The 17061-nt window shown below is 42.8% G+C and overlaps 1 protein-coding gene across 2 annotated transcripts in view; it reads right to left on the bottom strand.

The window, feature by feature from the left end:
- Positions 1-17061, bottom strand: part of LOC102080905 (zinc finger protein 260) — a 203771-nt gene that overhangs the window by 18535 nt on the left and 168175 nt on the right. The gene's annotated exons all lie outside the window — the stretch shown is intronic.

Genomic DNA, 17061 nt, shown 5'->3' with positions numbered 1-17061 from the left:
AAATGTTTAGCTTATTTTAGAGTTTAGACATGTAGGAATGTTTAGTTTGTTTTAGAGTTTAGAAATGTGTTAGATAGAATGTAGAATTATGGTAGAGACACTGACACTGCCCTGGATATAAATAAAGGCCTGACTGTGTCATGAACTTAGGAGTAGATCTTAGGAGACCCTCCCCAGTCGAACTGTGAAAGTGAGACAAAGAGGAGTTAATGCTGAGTGGAAATTCCCCAGAGGATACCTGTGTGGGGGTCTCAACATTTAACTTGATAACTGTGGTCTGGAGGGGAGATGGTATTTATGGCCCCTAGGAAGAGACACACACCCACAGTGTTTTAACTGTTACACTCACACATCCACATGCACACTCACTCACGTGCATGCACATACCAAGTATGCACACACAGGCACTCATGTGCTAGTGCACATAGACACAGACACAGAGTTTGCAGCACACATGGGGATTTATGATGGGCTCGCCTCTATAAAGCTGGCTGTGACTAACAAAGGGGTGAAGATTGTTTCAGAGGGACACCGGCTTCGTCTTCCCTTCTAGAAGTGCATGCTTAAATGAAGATGAATAAAGATGAATAAAGATTTTGTAAAAATAACTACTGAAGTTCCGGTGCCGTTTCTGGATCCCTCGACGAATGAAGAACTGGGGCAAAACTGATTTCGTAACAGTTTTGGTGCCGAAACCCTGGGATTCGCTCGAGGCCCAGAGAGGATGAATTGGCAGAGCTGAGAGCGTGAAACAAGGCGAACAGAGAGCTAGCTCACATGATTAAAAGGTAAGCACGACCTGTTTATTTTCGAAGCGTGCATATTGTTTAAAGTCTAAATTATCTGTTCGCCAAGTTGAGCGTATCTCAGTGTAAATTCACTCAGTAGTTAAAAGAAACGGTGTTTGATCCGTTTTAGTTAGTAATTAATAGAATCGGTGTTTCATCCGTGGCGGTGTGTGATCCGTCCTTTGTGCGTTAAAGCAGGAAACCTGTGTTACTATTAGTTAGAAAGCGGGGCTGAAAGGCCTCGTCGCCAGCTTAGGGCTGTGTGTGTTCCGGGCTTGGTAGCCCCACCTATTCTCGGACGCGGGGATAGGACCTGTGGGACAGGAGATTCCAGGGTGGTTACCTAGGGGACTGGGGACGCCTTAAATAACTAAAGCTAGGTGTTGGATCCTAGTCGCGGTTGATAACCTGCATGAGAGTGGGGGCAAGTTGCTTCGTTAGTGAAAGCACGACGGCTTGGCTCACCCCACTGACTGCAGCGTTAGTAAATTGCGTTGTGTGTGTGGAAAGCGCCGTTAGAGTCGGCGTCTCGGAGTCAATTATAGTAACAAAAAGAATTTGAGTCTAAAAGTGTGTGTTTGTGGTGTGCAGAAATCGCGGCAGGAGGCCGTGTCGCGAATTGTTGCAAACTGTGAAGTCAATTGGGGGGTTTAATTTGGTTTTATTTTTATGGGGAAGAGAAACTGCGGTATCCAGTCCGTGGCGCAGTTTGAATAATTCGTGAGGCAAATGTGGCGCGATCGGAAGATCGTGAGCCTAATTGTCCTAGTTAGCTTGAGGTGTACAAGAGCGGACGGCACCCGCTCTTTGTGCTGATCAGGGCGTTGTCCTGTATCAGCAGAGAAGGTGTCTCGCAGAAAGTTTGAATGGGACTGCGAGAAGCATGAGGTGTGTGTGAGCCAGCCTCGAGGGGCGGGTTCACAGGTGGAACAAAGGAGGAGTAAAATGTGTGTGTGTGTGTGAGAGAGGAAGAAAGGTGGGGGCGAGTGACCAGCCTGGGTGTGTGTGTGAATTCCTTGATGACAAAAGAGGGAGAAAAAGTAGATTTGTTGATTTTCTGTGAAATAATGATAGTTAAGAAATCAAAGTGATCAAATAGGAGAAAGTGAACTAAAATAATTAAAGAAAAAACTAAACAGTGGATTAGCGTTAAAGTAATGATAAATAAATTGATAAAATTAACAGTGACATTTAAAGGTGACCAAGTACTCAAGGATGGATGGAGAATTTGTTTGCTGATTGTATGAGAGCTGTTGGGGTGAAAGGAAAATGAGCTTGGAGGAGTGAGTGAACAGGTTAATGTGTGGGTGTAACAAAAACAAAAAAAGATGAAGAAAATAATGAAAACACAGAAAATAAAAAGTGTGGAAGTGTGAGTGGGAAATTGTCTCCAACTGGGGAAAGCAGTGACACTACAGGTCACCTTCTTCCCCTGCTGGACACAAAAGAAAACATAATTTGGAGTATTGTGGATGAAAATAATTAACAATAACATCAAGAAGTTTTTTGTGTTTGTGGTTAAGAACGAATAAAATTTCATTTTCGGGGTTTAAAGTCAATAGAGTTCAAAACAAAATAAGTGGAGATGTGTTGCTTTAGGAGTGATGAAAACATATCCAGTCACAGTGAATAATGAAAGTCTCTCAGTCTGTCGATTACAGGTGGGGAACGGACCTGGATCAATTCTCCACGGGCGGCAGTCGGAAGGAAATTATAGGTTAAGATCATTAGAAAAAAAAGAAAAAAGAAACACCCAGCCAGAATTTCTTGGCTGAATTGTTTTGCAGCTTCCCGTCCTCATCCTGAACAAGCAAGCTCCAAGGAAGCTAATCTCTCCCTGAAGACACAGAGTGCAGTTCCAGAAGCACGAGGATGAACATCAACAGTGGACAGCAGTCCAAGAGACAATACCAGAGTCCTGAGCAGAGAGGTCCAGCAGCACTTTGGGCAAACGGCATCAGAAAGAGAAGATCCATCATCTTGATTGGATGAATGGAGATGCGTTTCCGGTAAACTGCAACCTCACTGTGTGTGAAGGACTTTTGAGAAGATTGTTGGAGTTTGACACTTGCTGTGTTTGGAGCAAGATGGCAATGAAAGAGACAGTGGGAGCAAACGCGGGACAAAGCTGAAGAGAACTGACTGCCATTGGACTGCAAAGTGGGAGAGGAGAATGGAGAGAAAGGAGCAGGTGAGGACAGATGAATGCTGTTTTAGTGTGGGGAATCAAATTGGGTTAAGGAATCCAGGGAGACAAACGACTGCCTTGAAGTGGAGGATTGACAAAGTGTCCAGACCATCGCAAAAGGGGGAGGAAGACAAGCACTGAGGTATGCAAGAGTACTGTTAGAGAAAATGGAAAGGCAACACCACACATGTACATGATATGCACTACAGAGAATATGAAATCATACAGAGAGTGTTACACATCAAAAGAGGGTATTTGTAGAAGGGGTTAATAACACACAGCGTGGTTGCCGATGGTAACCTGCAAGCATTTGGGGTTTAGGTGTGCCTGAGTATGACAGAGATTTTCATTTAGATGTTTCTGAAACAAAATTTGGAGTGAACGGAGTTTTGTTTCAGAAAAAGGGGGAAGGTACATAAAGAACCCACAGAAATAGAAAATGTCTTAACCCGACTAACACACACACACACGCAATAATAATAATAATAATAATACATTTTATTTGAGGGCGCCTTTCAGAAACCCAAGGTCACCTTACAAAAATACAATTAATAAATGGAACAGTAGTCATAAAATACATAAAATAAGTTAAAATGACAAAACAGCGTGACAACAGATAAAATCAGCATTAAAGTGAATAAGCCAGTTTAAACAGATGTGTTTTGAGCTGTGTCTTGAATACGGAGAGGGAGTCAATATTTCTTAGTGCAGGAGGAAGAGAGTTCCAGAGCCGGGGAGCAGAGCGACTGAAAGCTCTGTTCCCCATAGTAATAAGGTGTGAGGACGGAACAGTAAGTTGAATAGCAGATGATGATCTGAGAGAGCGGGAAACAGTGGTGATATGGAGCAGGTCACACAAATATGAAGGAGCAGATTTATGGATACACTTGTATGTAAGAAGTAAGATTTTAAAATTTATCCTGGCTTCTATGGGCAACCAGTGAAGCTGCTGAAGAACTGGGGTAATATGAGCACTTAACGGAGTACGGGTTATGACCCGAGCTGCAGAATTTTGAAGAAGTTGGAGTTTATGGAGGGACCGTTTAGGGAGACCAAATAGGAGGGAATTACAGTAATCAATACGGGATGTAATAAGACTATGGACAAGGATGGCAGCAGCATGGGGGGTAAGGAAGGGACGGAGTCGGTTAATATTACGTAAATGGAAGTAAGCAGACCGGGTTATATAATTAATGTGAGACTGGAATGAAAGAGTATTATCAAGTATGACACCCAGACTCTTAACCTGAGGGGAGGGAAGGGTGGGAGAGTTTTCAATGTTAATGGAGAAACTGTGGGATTTGGTTAAGATAGATGGTGTACCAACAAGTAAAACTTCAGTTTTATTACTGTTAAGTTTGAGGAAATTGGAGGAGAACCAGGATCTAATCTCAATAAGACAGTCTGAAAGGGAGGTAGGTGGGAGGGATGAATTGGGTTTAGAAGAAAGGTAGAGCTGGGTGTCATCGGCATAACAGTGAAAATTTATATTATATTTTCGGAATATATAACCAAGAGGGAGCATATAGATAATGAATAGAAGAGGCCCTAATACTGAACCCTGGGGCACACCAGCAGAAACAGGAAAGAGAGTAGAAGAATGGGATTTAAATTGGATAAACTGAGTGCGGTCTGAGAGATAGGAGGTAAACCAGGCAAGGGGGGTGTGACTAATACCAATGGAAGCTAACCGGTTCAGGAGAATATTGTGAGAAATGGTATCAAACGCCGCACTAAGATCAAGAAGGATGAGAATGGATAGGAGACCAGAATCAGCTGCCATCAGAAGGTCATTGGTAATTTTTAACAGAGCAGTTTCTGTGCTATGATTGGGGCGGAAACCAGATTGAAATTGCTCATAGAGATTATGGTCATTGAGATGTGAATGAAGCTGGGCGGCGACAACTTTCTCAAGGATTTTTGAAATGAAGGGGAGATTTGATATAGGGCGAAGATTATCAAAGTTATTGGGGTCTGCACCAGGCTTTTTGAGAATTGGGATAACAGAAGCCTTTTTCAGTGCTTCAGGAACAATTCCAGTGTTCAGGGAGGAATGAATAATATTGGTTATAAGAGGTGCTAACGAGGGAAGACAGGCTTTAACTAACACAGTAGGGAGAGGGTCAAGTTGACAGGTGGATGACTTAGATTTTTTAATGAGATTAGATACGTCAGTTATGGAGGGAAGAGTAAAGCTTGAGAATAACTGACAGGAAGACAATGGACGAACCAGGAAATCTACTTCAGAGTCAGGAGCTCCTAAAGAGTTAAGTTGACGGTGAATGTCTGAGATTTTACAAGTGAAAAAAGAGATAAGAGAGTTGCAAAAATCAACAGAATACATGTGGGAGGGGAATGTGTCTGGAGGTTTTGTAATTTTACTGAACAATGAATAGAGGGACCTGGAGTTACCTTCATTAGAACTAATTAAACCAGAGTAGTAAGCAGATTTGGCTGAGGCAATGCAGTCCTTATAAAACAAAACATGATCATTGTGCATTTCTTTATGTACAGTAAGTCCGGTTTTCTTGAATAGACGTTCGAGTTGGCGTCCTTTAGCTTTAAGGTGACGCAGGTCGGAGGTGAACCATGGAGCTGAACGGGAAAATGACACAGTTCGATGTTTAAGGGGAGCAAATATGTTGAGAAGGTTATGAAGGTTGACATTATAATGACAAACGAGTTCATGTGGGATTGAGGAGCAGTGGATAGATGGAAGATCATGGACGGCAGATGAAAAAACAGCTGGGTTGATATTACTAATTTTCCTAAAAGTGATATTACGAGAGATACAGGTTTTGGAAGCGGTTATGTTTGCATCAAAAGAAATAAACATATGATCAGACTGAGGAAACAATGTGGCTTTACAATGGGTGGGGGTAATGCCAGAACAACAGACCAAATCCAGGATATGACCTTTGGAATGGGTAGGAAATTTTATGTACTGTAGAAGCCCAAAACTTTCCAGACAGGAGGTAAAATCTCTGGAAAGAGGGATTTTATCATTGTCCATATGAATATTGAAGTCACCAGCAATTATCAGATTTGGAGAAAGTACAGAGAAATGAGTGAGAAGAGCAGAAAATTCATTTAAAAACTCCTTGTTTGGCTTAGGTGGCCGATAAACAGTACATATGATGGTGGGGGTAGATCCAGGGAGCTGTAGTGCAGTGTATTCAAATGAATGGGAGGGAGGGGCAGAGACAGGGAGAACTTTCCAGTGCCTCCGGTGAATTATCGCGAGACCTCCGCCCCTCCCCGAGATGCGAGGTTGACAGGTGTAAACAAACTCAGATGGAGTGGAGTCGTTGAGAGAAACAAAGTCATTAGGCTGTTGCCACGTTTCAGTCAAACAAAGAAAATCCAACTTACGATCACAGAGGAGATCATGTACGAGATGTCCCTTACCAGTGAGAGAGCGGATGTTTAATAGACCAAACTTGATGTTGGAGTTACCATGCCTGACAGTAGGCTTAGATGATCTAGCCAGGTGGGCCAGCACACTGTGGTCAACAGCCCGGTCAGTCTTGCGGGGAGGACGACGAGTTTTTGACCAGATGGAAAATATTGGGTTAGTGTCACTGATGTTGAACTTCCGCCGAAGCCCTCGGTGGATGTACCTGCGGCGGGGCTGGAAGGCGATGTCCGGGTAGAAGTATAGAGCCACAGGTGGAGAGACAGCCAGGCAGAAACGGAGCCGCAGAAGATCCGTAGCAGAGTACTGGAGAAGAGCTGTCGCCGGGTGATGAATGATGGATAAAAAAACCCAGGTGAGCACGAGCCACACCAACACCCTGTGGATCCGCATCTTAATCAGGGCCGAGCACTGAACACAAACGAAGGGACCGAACAACCAGCTGACAGCTGCACGCAAGCAATAAAAGCCCGCAAATATTGCGAAAACAAGTCAAAACAGGGTTGCGCCTTAGATACTTGATTTAAATTGTCGTCAGCAACTAAAAAAAAAAAAAACTATGATAAAAATAGTAGTAGTAGATAATAACGAAAATAACCGGTGAGCAGCGGCAGCCAAGCGCGCCAGCGTTCACTCGACCGGATCAAATTGTGGGCTGGCTTACGCTGTCAACAGATAAGCATTTTTCCAGTCAATGAAGCTCATTAGGATCAAACACAATTTTAAGTAGGCAATACTGTTACCATCATCCTGTCTGGTTTATTGAGTGGGTTGAGAAGTGATACATAGACGACTGAATTAGTATTATTTTGGGGAACATGATAACAGGGGTGAACAGAATCCTGCAGCCAGAGTTTAAATGAATAAAACTGGCAGATTTTTGTTTTTTGTTTTGTTTTGTTTTTTGTTTCTAATGTATGGGGAAGGTTGTACCATGGCACCAAGTTTTAGATTTGGTGTGTTTTCACCCATTAGAAAAATAATATTCTGGGGATTCTGACAGTTCTGTATTTTTTTTTTTTTTTTTTTTTTTTTATTTTGTTTTTATTTTGTTTTTTGGACAGTGCACTGGGAGTTTTGTTTGACAGTTTTGTTTGTTATTTTTATTTTATTTTTGTTTTGAACAAGTGCACTGACTTGTGTTTGTGAATTTCTTTTCTTTAAGCAGATCTGCACGACGGAGATTAAAAGCACTATACAACATGTCGAGAAAACCGTTGCAAGTGAGTTTCTCCAAAATTACAATGGGCTCTGGAGAAAGCCGCTTATTTGGGACAATTAGAAAGAGAGTCCCTGCCCAAAAAGGATTCAGCGAGATAATCCGATCTAAAAGTTCTTCTTTTGTTTTTTGAAATGACGTCATTTTGCTGTGGGTGGAAATGAAAATGCGATGATAATTTCCACTTCCAGCAAAGAAAGAATGAATGAATGAATGAATGAATGAGTGAGAGAAAAAACTGACTGACTGGTAAAAGCTGACAATAGCTGACAAGACTTGACCACTACTCAAGGTTAACCTCCACCTAGACAGGACAAAAGGGTGGATGAATTTATGTGTGTTTCTTTTTACAGGAGCAGGAAGATGACAGCAGCATCCTAGGTTGCGTGACGATTTAACCTTTTGAATGCCACTTTCTGTGTTTCTGAATCTATCAGGGGTGTGTTATTCATGGGCTTGTGCGCAGCGTTAACATTTACATTTCTTTTCTACAGCAGAGAGTTAATCATGTGTTTGATTATGGGAGTTATAGCAGGACACACTAATGGTTAATGTTCTTTCTACTACAGGATTACTGGGTTTATGAGTGAAGGGAACTGTGTTTACAGGCTATATGTTGATTATGCTATTACACTGTGTTCTTGGGAAAATGTTGAATATTACAGGGGAGAAGTGAAAATAATGTGAAACACATCCTGTGTTGAAATCAGTGTCATTCCTTTTACAGCAGGCTTAACTTTATGACCTTTTACAGCACCTCTGGAACCTGTCGACCTGTGTCTGACCACCAGGATTGTCCATCTGTGTTGTTAATGTTTGTTTTTCTAAGAGTGCATGTAGAGGATTCAGCAGAAAACAGACAAGTGACATGAGAAAAACAAATAAGAGATGCAGTGTTTATGGAATAGTTGAATATGGGCTCATTAGCTGGCCACTACTGAGCTCACAGTGATAAAATGAGTGGAGTGACATTGCTTAAGGAAAGTCACCGATTACATTGTGGACTAAATTGGGATGATTCATGATTTGGGACAAATTATGGTAATAATAGTGATTTAATGATTGGCGAAAACCTGCACATGATACTTGCCTTTTATGCTGAATACTATATTATTCTTATGATTTATAGTCGGTTGAAAATGTGAAGTTTGATTTAACAGGTTTGTCTTCCAGGATACAGGCTCCAGGTGGAGCTGGGAGTTAGACAAGCTAAACATTTAATTGCTGACTGAGGTTTTTACACAGGGTTACAGGTTGGAGTATGGCTGCTCCAAGTGGGAAACCCTGGAGATTGTTTTAGGGAGACTGGGCAACATTCTATGTCTCATTGGGGAGTTGACACATGGTGAAAGCGATGTGGGGAGAGGAGTGTTATTTTTAAATCTGTAGATGTCGTGAGGTGCCATGACGAGAAGGAGTGACTGAGGAGATCGTCTACAAGATGGGAGTTGAGGCCAGGAAAGAGTCTTCAGGAGGATCAGAGATCACCTTCAGCACAGCAGACATCATGCAGGAGATCGTCATGAGGAGAATCTGCACAGCAAAATTTTAAATAAAATAAAAGAGTGTCGACGTTGACGTTGAGGAAGACAACTAAGGTGTACGACGTGCTCTGCCTTAAAATCTTCAGCAGCGTTGGAACGTGAGAATCGAGGGATGGAGAGAGTGTGCCAAGCTCCAAAAGTGACGGCGCAGAGGAAGTCCAGCGATGGAATTGTGATCCTGTGAACAGCACAAATGATTTGATGCTCTGCAGAGAAGCCTTCTGTGTGGGAGAAGATGTAAACAGACAAGTCTTTCATCTACATTTACATCATGTCAACTTCTTTAGACTGGTTGAGGGGAATTTGAGAGAAACAGTAGTGTTAGGTGTGATAACTGTTGTTATTGTAACTGTGATTTTTCTTATAAGTGAATTGCCCAGAGACAGACCCGAATCCACTCCGGCGACTCCACCATCACAGGCCACGGCGAAGCGAACCAAACGAGTGTTTTGATTATTATGGCGGTATAGAGTTGGACCACGTTAAAGGGTCCACAGCTTCGTATATATTTGATCTTTGTGCTGTCATTAAATGTAAAGGTTTAAACAGTTCATGGGGGGGATATGATGTCTGGGTAGGTTACAATCCAATGGTAGATATAGAGTGTAATAATCAGAAGCTTGGGTTTCAGTGGGACTTCTCAGCTGGGCAGAACCCGTTGACCCTGTCACTGAATAGTTGGCGTGACACTGTGTGGCCCGCCCGATCCGTGGTGTACTTATTCATAGGAGTAGCCGTCTCAGGGAAGGACCCATACGCTCTGGTTAAATTAACTTTAGAGATTTTGCACCTGATGTGGCTGAAATAATTGTATTAACACCTCCCCCACCATTGTCACTTTCAGAATCAGGCCCACAAATACTTGAGGTAGATTATACGAGACTCGAACCTAAACAGCTCATTTCAATGGCCACTGGCTATCGTGAGAGCAATTTATGGCTAGACCGGCTCATCCAAAATGCTAGAGAACAGAATGTTTCAGATTGTGTGGCGTGCGCAGCTGCCCGCCCACATCTTTTCACAGAACCGGCTCCTTTATATCCCGAAGACCAGTGGGGATTTGAGTGCATGCTCAGACTTACCAGAGAAGCGGTTTCTGAAGACATGAGCATGAGGCCGGGGAGATTGATGCCGATTGGTGCACTGTGACGTACCTGGCCAGAGGAAAGGGATCAAAAGACACCGGCACTGAAATAGGCCTGTGGGCACGGGCTGGTTTGTAGTATTATTATGGTGGGTACAGATTGTATGTTAGAATTCCTAGTGGGACTTTTGGTCTCTGTGCCATGGTACGTATAGGTGCACCTCTCGTTTTAGTAGGAGAAAAGGGGGTGTTTGCGTTATGTTTGGGGATATGTATTGTACTTTTATTTTAAATAACACAGCTCCAGGCAGCTCTGTGACCCGAACTCTGGAAGGCCTAAGGACGTTGTCCACCACGATGTATGAGCATTCAGGAGTGGATAACCTGCTGGAAGTGTGGATGACCTCTGTCTTTGGGCAATGGAAAGGTTTCATTATGTCAATTATGGTTTCTTTGTCTGTTTTTACCACAATATTAGTGACGTGTGGGTGTCGTTGTGTGCCTTGTATCAGAGCTTTGTTCGTAAGACTCATAAATCGTGCTGTGGGAGAATCTGATACAAAGTCCAACACGAGGAGGCCACTTTTGGGAAATGGGGAGTCACAGTATGAAAACATTATGGTGAAAGATTTAGTTTAGTTTTATCTGCCATAGGGCAGATAAAAAGGGGGATTTGTAGAAATGTTTAGCTTATTTTAGAGTTTAGACATGTAGGAATGTTTAGTTTCTTTTAGAGTTTAGAAATGTGTTAAGATAGAATGTAGAATTATGGTAGAGACACTGACACTGCCCTGGATATAAATAAAGGCCTGACTGTGTCATGAACTTAGGAGTAGATCTTAGGAGACCCTCCCCAGTTGAACTGTGAAAGTGAGACAAAGAGGAGTTAATGCTGAGTGGAAATTCCCCAGAGGATACCTGTGTGGGGGTCTCAACATTTAACTTGATAACTGTGGTCTGGAGGGGAGATGCCGTTTATGATGGGCTCGCCTCTATAAAGCTGGCTGTGACTAACAAAGGGGTGAAGATTGTTTCAGAGGGACACCGGCCTCGTCTTCCCTTCTAGAAGTGCATGCTTAAATGAAGATGAATAAAGATTTTGTAAAAATAACTACTGAAGTTCCGGTGCCGTTTCTGGATCCCTCGACGAATGAAGAACCGGGTCAAAACTGATTTCGTAACATAAGCTATACAACAAGGAGAGATTGAGAATTTCCTTTTAGTTCTCAGTTTATTTGATATTGACAAAAGTTAGTAAATTTTGTCTGTTCTTCTGTAAAACGACCTAAGATTTATTTTTAGAATTAATATTTTGTTTCTAAGTGGAATTGACAATTTAGTCTGTTTTGTTTGTTCTATTTTGAAACTTAAACGCTTTAGCGGCTGCCTTTTGTGTAGTTTGCAATATTTGCCTTTATCTGAAACTGAAGTCTCATGTTCCATAAGTACATCTACCCTGTTGAACTTATTATGGGAAATAAACATTTAAATCAAAACAAGCTGCTGATTATTTCACATTTTACTTGTGAGCAACGGCACATTTAAATCTTACAAATATAGTTATTTGGCTTATATCGTGATATATATCATTATCGCCTGAAATGAAAAAAACATATCGTGATATGAAAAAATCTTATATCGCCCAGCTCTAATTGTAGGGTATTGCGATCCGATTTGGTGCAGTTGCAATACCAGACAGTGATGGAGCTGCTCAGGATTCTCTTGATAGTCCCTCTGTAAAATGTGGTGAGAATGGATGGAGGGAGATGGGCTTTCCTCAGCTTCTGCAGGAAGTAGAGATGCTGTTGGACCTTCTTAGTTATGATGTTGAGGGACCAGGAGAGGTTCTCTGCCAGGTGGACACCAAGGAATTTGGTGCTCTTGATGACCTCCACTGAGAAGCCATCGATGTTCAGTGGACAGTGATCTCTCCGTCCTCTCTGAAGTCAACAATCATCTCTGTTGTTTTGTCCACGTTCAGAGACAGCTTGTTGACGTTACACCAGTCCATTAGCTGTTGCACCTCCTCTCTGTATGCTGAGTGGTCATTCTTGCTGACGATACCTGCCACAGTCGTGTCATCGGCAAACTTGATGATGTGGTTCGAACTGTGCATCGCTGCACAGTCGTGAGTCAGCAGAGTGAAAAGCAGTGGGCTAAGCACACAGCCCTGAGGAGCTCCAGTGCTCATTGTGGTGGTGTTACTGATCCGGACTGTCTGAGACCTCTCCCTCAGAAAGTCCAGGAACCAGCTGCAGAGGGAGGTGTTCAGGCCCAGCAGGGTCAGTTTTCCAATCAGGTGCTGAGGATGATTGTGTTGAATGTTGAACTGAAGTCTATGAACAGTATTTGTACATATGTGTCCTTATTGTCCAGGTGGGTGAGGGTGAGATGTAGGGTGGTGGCGATGGTGTCATCTGTAAACCGGTTAGGGAGATAGGCGAACTGCAGTGGGTCCAGTGTGGGTGGCAGCTGGGTCTTAATGTGCCTCATGATGAGCCTCTCGAAATGCAACGGGACGGTAGTCTTTGAGGTCTGCACATTCTCTGAGCACTCACACAGGGATGTTATCTGGACCAGCTGCCAGTTCAGTGATATAACACAGGACTGCTAACCCTTAACTCTGCAAAGAGTTTTCCTCACATCAGCCAATCTGGTCATTGTGAGGTGGGGTGGAATTCCTCACCAGCATGACATTCTGAGCCTCAAACAGTGCATAGAAGTTTTTCAGCACATCTGGTAGGGAGGCGTCACCCTCACAGGCAGGTATCGTCTTCCTGTAGTTGGTGATGGCCTGGATGCCCTGCCACATGCGCCGCATGTCACTGCTTTGCTGGATTCTTGTGGGTTCTTTTGCCATGCGCGTGCTTTGCTGCTCTGATGGCTTGAGACACTTTGGCCCTCGCTGTTCTCAGGGCTGCATTGTCACCTGCTCTGAAAGGGAAATATCTGTTTTTTAGCAGCAGCTCATCCACCCTTTCTGGTTGGAGCGTGTTATGATAGTCTTGGTGACAGTGACATCATCTATGCATCTGCTGATGCAGCTGGTTACATATGATGCGTACTCCTCCAAGTTGGTGTGGTCGCCATTTGTTGCAGTCTCCCTGAAAATGTCCAAGTCAGTGTCCTCAAAACAGTCCTGAGGAGCAGAGAGAGCTCCTGCAGGCCAGGTTCTCACCTGTGTCAGAACCGGTTTGCAGCATCTGATGAGTGGTCTGTATACCGGGATTAGCATAACGTATCCGAGGTGGAGGCGGGGCTTCACTCTGTACGTGCTGGGAATGTTTGTGTCAATGAGATCCAGCTCGTTTCCCCCCCTTGTTGCAGTCCATATGTTGATGGAATTTCAGAAGCATTGACTTGAGATTTGTGTGGTTGAAATCTCCGGCGATAATAAACAGTCCATCGGGGTGTGGGTACTGCACCTCACTGATCGCCCCGTGCAGCTCACAGAGAGCCTCTTTGGCGTTAGCGCTGGGTGGGATGTACACTGCTGTAATGAGCACAGTTGTGAATTCCCGAGGGAGATAAAAAAGTGTGCATCGAACAGTCATAAAATGGTAAATAAATGGCCTGTATTTGTACAGCGCTTTACTCAGTCCCTAAGGACCCCAAAGCGCTTTACACATCCAGTCAGCCACCCATTCACACACTGGTGATGGCAGCTACATTGTAGCCACAGCCACCCTGGGGTGCACTGACAGAGGCGAGGCTGCCGGACACTGGCGCCATCAGGCCCTCTGACCACCACCAGTAGGAAACGGGTGAAGTGTCTTGCCCAAGGACATGACGACCGAGATTGTCCAAGCCGGGGCTCGAACCAGCAACCTTCTGATTACAAGACAAACTGCCAACTCTTGAGTCACGATCGCCCATAAGCTCTTATAGTGATAAGCAGTAATTAGAAGCTAGCACATGTCACCACCGCGAGTCTTACTGCATCCCTTCCTACCATTTTACCACTAATTTGTCACGGTCCCGGGTCGTTTGACCCAGAATTTTCAGTTTCTTGTATTTTGGTATTTATCTGTATTATCTGTATTATTAATATGTTTATGTTTATGTTCTGATTCTTTAGTTATCCTGTTTTGAATATTATAATTCTATGTTTCAGTTTATTCTGATTTAGGGTTTTGTTCTTAGGGTTTGTGTCTTGTGCCCTCGTGTTTAGTGTAGCTTTAGTTCTGTGTCAAGTCTTCGTCTTTGTGAATTGTTTCTTGTTTCCTGTTTTATTGTGAAGGTCCGTGTCTCATGTGAGTGTATTCTGTTTTGCTTCCCCCGTCTCCTGAGGCTCCATCTTTGTTCCCCAAAGAAATTTAAATTTGTGTATTTAAGTCGCTTTTGCTCGTGTGCTGGTTGCTGGTCTGTCTGTGTATCTACCTTGTGTTCAACCTGCTGTCCACCTTCATGTGCCTCTGCTCACCCTCCTTCATGTTCATGTTCAGGTTTGCTGTTTATTAGTTTAGTTTCTCCCAGTTTATATTATCTTTTGTTCCTTTTGAATGTCTTATTTGAAGAGTTTCAGTCAGGTTTCAGAGCTCATCACAGCACAGAAACAGCTTTAGTGAAGGTTACAAATGATCTTCTTATGGCCTCTGACAGTGGACTCGTCTCTGTGCTTGTCCTGCTAGACCTCAGTGCAGCGTTCGATACTGTTGACCATAAGATCCTATTAGAGCGATTAGAACATGCTGTAGGTATTACAGGTACTGCACTGCAGTGGTTTGTATCATATCTGTCCAATAGACTCCAATTTGTTCAACTAAATGGAGAGTCCTCTTCACACACTAAGGTCAATTATGGTGTTCCACAGGGTTCAGTGTTAGGACCAATTCTGTTTACATTATACATGCTTCCCCTAGGCAGCATCATTAGAAGACATAGCATAAATTTTCACTGCTATGCAGATGACACGCAGCTCTATCTATCCATGAAGCCAGGTAACACACACCAATTAGTTAAACTGCAGGAATGTCTTAAAGACATAAAGACCTGGATGGCCGCTAACTTTCTGCTTCTTAATTCAGATCAAACTGAGGTTATTGTACTCGGCCCTGAAAATCTTAGAAATATGGTATCTAAGCAGATTCTTACTCTGGATGGCATTACCTTGGCCTCCAGTAATGCTGTGAGGAACCTTGGAGTCATTTTTGACCAGGACATGTCCTTCAACGCACATATTAAACAAATATGTAAGACTGCTTTCTTCCATTTGTGCAACATCTCTCAAATTAGAAATATCCTGTCTCAGAGTGATGCTGCAAAACTAGTTCATGCATTTATTACTTCCAGGCTGGACTACTGTAATTCATTATTATCAGGATGTCCTAAAAACTCCCTGAAAAGCCTTCAGCTAATCCAAAATGCTGCAGCAAGAGTCCTGACAGGGACTAGAAAGAGAGAGCAGATTTCTCCTGTTTTGGCTTCCCTTCATTGGCTTCCTGTTAAATCCAGAATTGAATTCAAAATCCTGCTCCTCACATACAAGGTCTTAAATAATCAGGCCCCATCTTATCTTAATGACCTTGTAGTACCATATCACCCTATTAGAGCACTTCGCTCTCACACTGCAGGCCTACTTGTTGTTCCTAGAGTATTTAAAAGTAGAATGGGAGGCAGAGCCTTCAGTTTTCAGGCCCCTCTTCTGTGGAACCAGCTTCCAGTTTGGATTCGGGAGACAGACACTATCTCTACTTTCAAGATTAGGCTTCAAACTTTCCTTTTTGCTAAAGCATATAGTTAGGGCTGGACCAGGTGACCCTGAATCCTCCCTTAGTTATGCTGCAATAGACGTAGGCTGCCGGGGATTCCCATGATGCATTGAGTTTTTCCTTTCCAGTCACCTTTCTCACTCACTATGTGTTAATAGACCTCTCTGCATCGAATCATATCTGTTATTAATCTCTGTCTCTCTTCCACAGCATGTCTTTATCCTGTTTTCCTTCTCTCACCCCAACCAATCACAGCAGATGGCCCCGCCCCTCCCTGAGCCTGGTTCTGCCGGAGGTTTCTTCCTGTTAAAAGGGAGTTTTTCCTTCCCACTGTCGCCAAAGTGCTTGCTCATAGGGGGTCATATGATTGTTGGGTTTTTCTCTGTATTTATTATTGTGCTATCTACTGTACAATATAAAGCGCCTTGAGGCGACTTTTGTTGTGATTTGGCGCTATATAAATAAAATTGAATTGAATTGAATTGAATTCCATTTTGCAAATTCACCTTGAGTTTTACATTGCAATAAATGCATCTCAGTGAGTGCCTGCTCTTGTGTCCTCATTCATTTCCTCCACACGGCTCACCCTCTTAGCTGTGACATAATTATTAAATGTTGTTTTTGACTTGCATACAGTGTTATATTAATATACGTGTTATTCTGGGAATTTCAAGGAGGATAAAACATAATGTGAGTTTAAAAAAAAAAACGTTACCACAAATTGTTTTATAATTTAACTTGAAATGATTGTCAGTGGGTAAACAATTGTAGTATTGTATTGCACAGCCAGAAACATCAAGTCATTCTTAGTACTGTATATTTGCTATTAATAAGTTACCTAAGTTAAGTTAGGTTACTTAGTTGTTTTTGTTGTTGTTGAGGAAACGCGTTTGAATAGTTTTTTTGAGTCCGAGGAATGAATTAGATTTTACAGTGTACAATGTAGGCAAGAGAAAATGGAGATTTTTAGTTTTTGAGTTAAATTCTTCGCTGCCAACCACACAACCGAGCCGTGACACAAGCATGTTAACCAGCAGAAATGGATCAGGCAGGGAAACAGTCAAATTAAAAGACTGGTTAGTAAATGAAAATAAAGCAGGAAAATATGACCT

This window comes from Oreochromis niloticus, linkage group LG18 (assembly GCF_001858045.2).
Source record: "Oreochromis niloticus isolate F11D_XX linkage group LG18, O_niloticus_UMD_NMBU, whole genome shotgun sequence".
In the NCBI taxonomy this organism is placed as follows: Eukaryota; Metazoa; Chordata; class Actinopteri; order Cichliformes; family Cichlidae; genus Oreochromis; species Oreochromis niloticus.
The sequence above is the reverse complement of the archived record's forward strand: the minus strand, read 5'-3'. Positions and strand labels throughout refer to the sequence as shown.